Genomic DNA, 6,747 nt, shown 5'->3' with positions numbered 1-6,747 from the left:
TTTTATGTAAAGCACTTTGAATTACCATTGTGTATGAAATGTGCTATATAAATAAACTTGCCTTGCCTTGCCTATCTCGACGTCTGACTCATCATGGCCCGGTCACAAGAGCAGTTGTGCGATCACAGGGACCTGGTGCTCTGGCACCTCAGCCAGTTAGGGCTTCGGGTCAACTGGGAAAAGAGCAAAGGATTCCCCTGTGCAGAGGATCTCTTTTCTCGGTGTGGAGTTGGACTCGATGAGATGCCAGTGCGTCTCACCAACGAGTGCGCTCAGTCAGTGCTGGACTGCCTGAGTTCCTTCAGAGACAGGACGGTGGTACCGCTGAAATAATTACAGAGGCTCCTGGGGCATATGGCATCCGCAGCCGCAGTCACGCCGCTCGGGTTGCTTCATATGAGACCACTTCAGCATTGGTTACACTCCCGAGTCCCGAGATGGGCATGGCGCCGCGGGACATATCGTGTGACCATCACGCAGATGTGTCACCGCTCATTTAGCCCCTGGTCGGACCTTGCTTTTCTATGGGCTAGGGTGCCCTTAGAACAAGTGTCCCGGCATGTTGTTGTCACAACAGATGCCTCCAGTATGAGCTGGGGCGCTACATGCAATGGGCAGGCAGCCTCGGGGTCCTGGACAGGGCCTCGACTGCTTTGGCACATCGACTGCCTGGAGTTGTTGGCAGTGCACCTCGCCTTGCGGCAGTTCCGGCCGCTGCTACAAGGCAAGCACGTGTTGGTCGGCACAGACAACACTGCAGCTGTGTGGTACATCAACCGGCAGGGAGGTATACGTTCACACCGCATGTCACAACTCGCCCGCCATCTCCTCCTCTAAAGTCAGACGCGGCTCAAGTCGCTGCGTGCCGTTCACATCCCGGGGGAGCTCAATCGTGCAGCCGATGTGCTCTCACAACAGCTCACGTTCCCCAGAGAATGGCGACTCCATCCCGAGACGTTCCGGCTGATCTGGAGTCAATTTGGGGAAGTCCAGGTAGACCTGTTTGCTTCACATGAGTCCTCCCACTGCCAGCTGTATTACTCCCTGACCAAGGTCCACCTCTGCAGGGACGCACTGACCCACAGCTGGCCTCGGGCTCTAGGCAAATATGCGTTTCCCCCAGTCAGCCTCCTCGCACAGACACTGTGCAAGGTCAGGTAGGACAAGGAACAGGTCCTGCTGGTTGCGCCGTACTGGCCCAACCGGGCCTGGTTTCCGGAACTCATGCTCCTCGCGACAGTCCCTCCCTGGCACATTCCTCTGAGGAAGGATCTCCTTTCTCAGGGGCTCGGCACCATGTGGCACCCACGTCCAGAGCTCTGAAACCTCCATGTGTGGCTCCTGGATGGGACGTAGCAGATTTAAGCGATCTCCCACAGGCAGTGGTGGACACCATCACTCAGGCTAGAGCTCCCTCTACGAGGCAAGCTTATGCACTGAAGTGGAGTCTGTTCGCAAACTGGTGTTCTTCTCACCGAGAAGACCCCCGAAGATGCACGATTCGAGTAGTGCTTTCCTTCCTGCAAGAGAGGTTGGAGCGTAGGCTGTCACCCTCCACCTTGAAGGTGTATGTGGCTGCTATTGCAGCCCATCACGATGCAGTGGACGGCCAGTCACTGGGGAAGTGCAATCTCGTCATCAGGTTCCTGAGGGGTGCCAGAAGGTTACATCCTCCTAGGTCACCCCTGGTGCCCTCCTGGATCTCTCTGTCGTTCTGGCTGGACTTCAGAGGGGTCCCTTTGAGCCAGATCCAGCCTTGGCGTTGCTGTGGACCGCACCCGGAGCTTCAGAAGCTCTGAGCAGCTCTTTGTCTGCTACGGAGGTCAGCAGAAAGGGAAGGCTGTCTCCAAGCAGAGGTTGGCGCACTGGATAGTGGATGCCATCGTCTTGGCATACCAATCCCCGCCTCTCTGGCAGACATCTGTAGAGCTGCAGGCTGGACGACACCGAACACCTTTGTGAGATTTTACAGTCTGCGCGTTGAGCCAGTTTCTTCCCGTGTGTTGGGTAACAGGTAATTGTCGGGAAGAACTGGCCGGTGTCACGCTTGCTGCGCCATTTCCCCTCACCCGGGGATGCGAGCGCCTTTTTCTTCCTCCAGTAAGTTCCCCGGACGGGCTAACCCTGGTTGAGAATCCTCCAGCACCCCTGGCAGTCAGACTGGGCGGAGCAGTCTGACGCCAGGCCCAGTATCGGTCTTAGCTTGCCCAGGTCTCCGATCAGCCCCTGTACTGGGCTAGGTGTCCATATGGCTTGATTCCCTTCAGGCGATCCCATATGTGTATTCTTCCACAGTAAGGTTCCCCTCTCGGTGAACCCGTGTCTTCCCTTGACAGATCATTCTGTCAGTCTCTGCTGGCAGTCGTTCCATCCCTACTCTCAGGTAGGACCTGCCTCAGAGACCCATTCCATATGTAGTACTGCCCCAGGCCTGGGTCAGTCCATATCAGTGTCTCCACATGATATCTCCCTATGGGTAGGATGTGGCCTCTGTAGCGCCCTTCTCTGGAAGATTCGCTTCCCCGTCGTTACTGCCAAGCTGTAACAACAAATAGGAAAGACTTGAAGTAAACTTTCTTTGAAGGTCGAAATCCCATCTGTTAAGAAATTTCGGTGGTGAAAGGAACAGCGGTTTGGCTATCACCAGCAGTGGTATACTCACCTCGGGTCCCTGCGGGTACCAAGGTCAGCGAATTCATGCTGGGGCGGTGGGAAGGTTACGACCTTTGCGTAGCATTTGTCTGACACGTGGCTGCTTGTCAACATTTGCAACACCTTAGGGTTGTGACGGGGTTCAGGTTGTGGCGCTTTCCATGGACCCCTAATGTCGTCATCGACATAACTCAAAGTGACCGACAGATCTCAGTTACATACATAACCCTCGTTCCCTGATGGAGGGAACGGAGATGTTATGTCCCCATGCCACAATCTCGAACCATCGCTGGTTGCCAGGGACATGTTCTCGGCTCCTCAGCGTAAAACCTGATGAGTGGATGCACCTGTCGCCTATTTATACCCGTATGCATGGGGAGAGGGGCTCGGCACCATGTGGCACCCACGTCCAGAGCTCTGAAACCTCCATGTGTGGCTCCTGGATGGGACGTAGCAGATTTAAGCGATCTACCACAGGCAGTGGTGGACACCATCACTCAGGCTAGAGCTCCCTCTACGAGGCAAGCTTATGCACTGAAGTGGAGTCTGTTCGCAAACTGGTGTTCTTCTCACCGAGAAGACCCCCGAAGATGCACGATTCGAGTAGTGCTTTCCTTCCTGCAAGAGAGGTTGGAGCGTAGGCTGTCACCCTCCACCTTGAAGGTGTATGTGGCTGCTATTGCAGCCCATCACGATGCAGTGGACGGCCAGTCACTGGGGAAGTGCAATCTCGTCATCAGGTTCCTGAGGGGTGCCAGAAGGTTACATCCTCCTAGGTCACCCCTGGTGCCCTCCTGGATCTCTCTGTCGTTCTGGCTGGACTTCAGAGGGGTCCCTTTGAGCCAGATCCAGCCTTGGCGTTGCTGTGGACCGCACCCGGAGCTTCAGAAGCTCTGAGCAGCTCTTTGTCTGCTACGGAGGTCAGCAGAAAGGGAAGGCTGTCTCCAAGCAGAGGTTGGCGCACTGGATAGTGGATGCCATCGTCTTGGCATACCAATCCCCGCCTCTCTGGCAGACATCTGTAGAGCTGCAGGCTGGACGACACCGAACACCTTTGCGAGATTTTACAGTCTGCGCGTTGAGCCAGTTTCTTCCCGTGTGTTGGGTAACAGGTAATTGTCGGGAAGAACTGGCCGGTGTCACGCTTGCTGCGCCATTTCCCCTCACCCGGGGATGCGAGCGCCTTTTTCTTCCTCCAGTAAGTTCCCCGGACGGGCTAACCCTGGTTGAGAATCCTCCAGCACCCCTGGCAGTCAGACTGGGCGGAGCAGTCTGACGCCAGGCCCAGTATCGGTCTTAGCTTGCCCAGGTCTCCGATCAGCCCCTGTACTGGGCTAGGTGTCCATATGGCTTGATTCCCTTCAGGCGATCCCATATGTGTATTCTTCCACAGTAAGGTTCCCCTCTCGGTGAACCCGTGTCTTCCCTTGACAGATCATTCTGTCAGTCTCTGCTGGCAGTCGTTCCATCCCTACTCTCAGGTAGGACCTGCCTCAGAGACCCATTCCATATGTAGTACTGCCCCAGGCCTGGGTCAGTCCATATCAGTGTCTCCACATGATATCTCCCTATGGGTAGGATGTGGCCTCTGTAGCGCCCTTCTCTGGAAGATTCGCTTCCCCGTCGTTACTGCCAAGCTGTAACAACAAATAGGAAAGACTTGAAGTAAACTTTCTTTGAAGGTCGAAATCCCATCTGTTAAGAAATTTCGGTGGTGAAAGGAACAGCGGTTTGGCTATCACCAGCAGTGGTATACTCACCTCGGGTCCCTGCGGGTACCAAGGTCAGCGAATTCATGCTGGGGCGGTGGGAAGGTTACGACCTTTGCGTAGCATTTGTCTGACACGTGGCTGCTTGTCAACATTTGCAACACCTTAGGGTTGTGACGGGGTTCAGGTTGTGGCGCTTTCCATGGACCCCTAATGTCGTCATCGACATAACTCAAAGTGACCGACAGATCTCAGTTACATACATAACCCTCGTTCCCTGATGGAGGGAACGGAGATGTTATGTCCCCATGCCACAATCTCGAACCATCGCTGGTTGCCAGGGACATGTTCTCGGCTCCTCAGCGTAAAACCTGATGAGTGGATGCACCTGTCGCCTATTTATACCCGTATGCATGGGGAGTGGCTCAGGTATGCAAAATCCACTAGCCTATACGTAACCGAGACGTTCTTTTTTATCTCATAATTGTGAGATACAAGTCTGCAATTCTAAGGAAAAAAAGCAATTGTGAAATATAAACGTTTTTTTCTCACAATTCTGAATTTACGTCTTGCAATTCTGACTCTTTTTTTCAAAATTCTGAATTTACATTTTGCAATTCTGAATTTTTTTCAAAATTCTGAATTTACATCTCACAATTCTAGGAAAATCAGATCTGGGAAATCTGACTTTTTTCTTAGAATTCTGAGTTTACATATTGTTTTTCCCCCAGCTTAGAATACAAAATAAAAAAGGTAATTGTGACTTTTTCTCTTACAATTCTGACTTTTCTCACAATCACGAGTCTATATCTCAATTTTGACTTTGTATCTTGCAATTTCTCGACCAAAAAAATATATAAAAAATTGTAAGATATAAACTCAGAACTGCAAAGAAACAAGTCCAAATTGTAATATAAATTGTTGCAATTACCTTTTTCGTTTTTTATCCCATGATGGAAACAAGCTTCCATAGTCAATGTACTGGCTATTTATAGTTTATTCTACTTTTCTATGTAATATGGATGCAATTTTATATAATAAGTTTGTAGCAAGTCCTTAAAAGTTAAAATTTTTCCCAATATATTTTTCTCTGTGGTTTTCATTCAATAAATTTCAACTGAATAGCATATTAATTAGTTCAGTGTTTAGCATTTAGACTAGTGAAATAGTTAATAATTAATAGTTAATTAAAAATGTTTTTTTCTTGAAGGGACTATTTTTGTATTAGATGCAAGGCTGGCAAGCATATAAACATTTATGTGATTTGAAATTCCTTGGACTCATCTATACTGTATATATATATATAACAGTACCTGCTATGGAGAAAAAAAAATCAATACTTCTTGCCTAGGGTGTGAAGTGAGTGTGAAGTGCACACTCAGCCTGAAATAGACAGACCCAGCTAATATTCTTTCAAAACGCAAAAATGTAGATGGATTTTTATTAGTTGATCTTTAATAGAACCACAAAAGTATTCACACATTACAGGAAAAACATATATCTTCACGATCTAGGTCTCTCAGGCTAACTTTATGCTGTTAGGCAGAGTGAATTCACAACAAAGCAAATGTGCCATGTTATGTCATTTTCCAAGAAATTATACATATAAGGCTTAGGGTATGTTAAACTCACATTTCTACTGGAAGCGCAGAACTAATTGCACATGCAAGAGAAGACACTTCTCAGTTATGCATAATGGCTAGAACGCCCACTAAGGATAACAGCAGAATTAAAAATGTGTCTTTATATGGAGAACAATTACATTATAGTAAACCGAAGAAGTGTTTCACTCTGACAGCGTAGAGCTGGTTCGAGGAAGTTTGAAAAAGTAAACAAATTCCTGTTTCAACAAATCTGTGAACAAAAGTTTCAGAAAATGGATCAAAGTGGCAGCAAAAACAAGCCAAACTAAATCAACATAACAGAAGCAGTCCATCCTGATTTACTCTTCCAGAGTTCCTGCTTCACCAAAGAGGCCACGTCCTCTGACTTCAAACAAGTGCAATTATGTTTGACTTTTTCTGAAAGTCGGAAAACAGATTGGGCCTGTCCATTGTTTTTCTCAAGGTACAAAATAACAAGATATTAGTGTATAACCTGAGGGGAAATGCCTAAAATGTCAGAAAAACAGTGGACAGACACAAAAATGGGGAAAACTCAAATGTGAGATCTTAACCCATCAAAGAGCTGGAGTATTTGGGATATATGTGCTGCACTCTCAGAATAAAGGGTACAAAGTTGTCACTGAAAAGTTGTACAAAGTTGTACAAAAGCTAAAATGTACATGATTGTATCTTACTTACCCCTATTTACCCTTTTTTTTTTCCTGTTTTTCTATTTTTTAAATTTACGCCTAAAGGTACATAATTAGTACTTTTAAAGTGCA

This window comes from Sinocyclocheilus anshuiensis, unplaced genomic scaffold, assembly GCF_001515605.1.
Source record: "Sinocyclocheilus anshuiensis isolate Anshui unplaced genomic scaffold, SAMN03320099.WGS_v1.1 scaffold190, whole genome shotgun sequence".
Taxonomy (NCBI): domain Eukaryota; kingdom Metazoa; phylum Chordata; class Actinopteri; order Cypriniformes; family Cyprinidae; genus Sinocyclocheilus; species Sinocyclocheilus anshuiensis.
The sequence above is the reverse complement of the archived record's forward strand: the minus strand, read 5'-3'. Positions refer to the sequence as shown.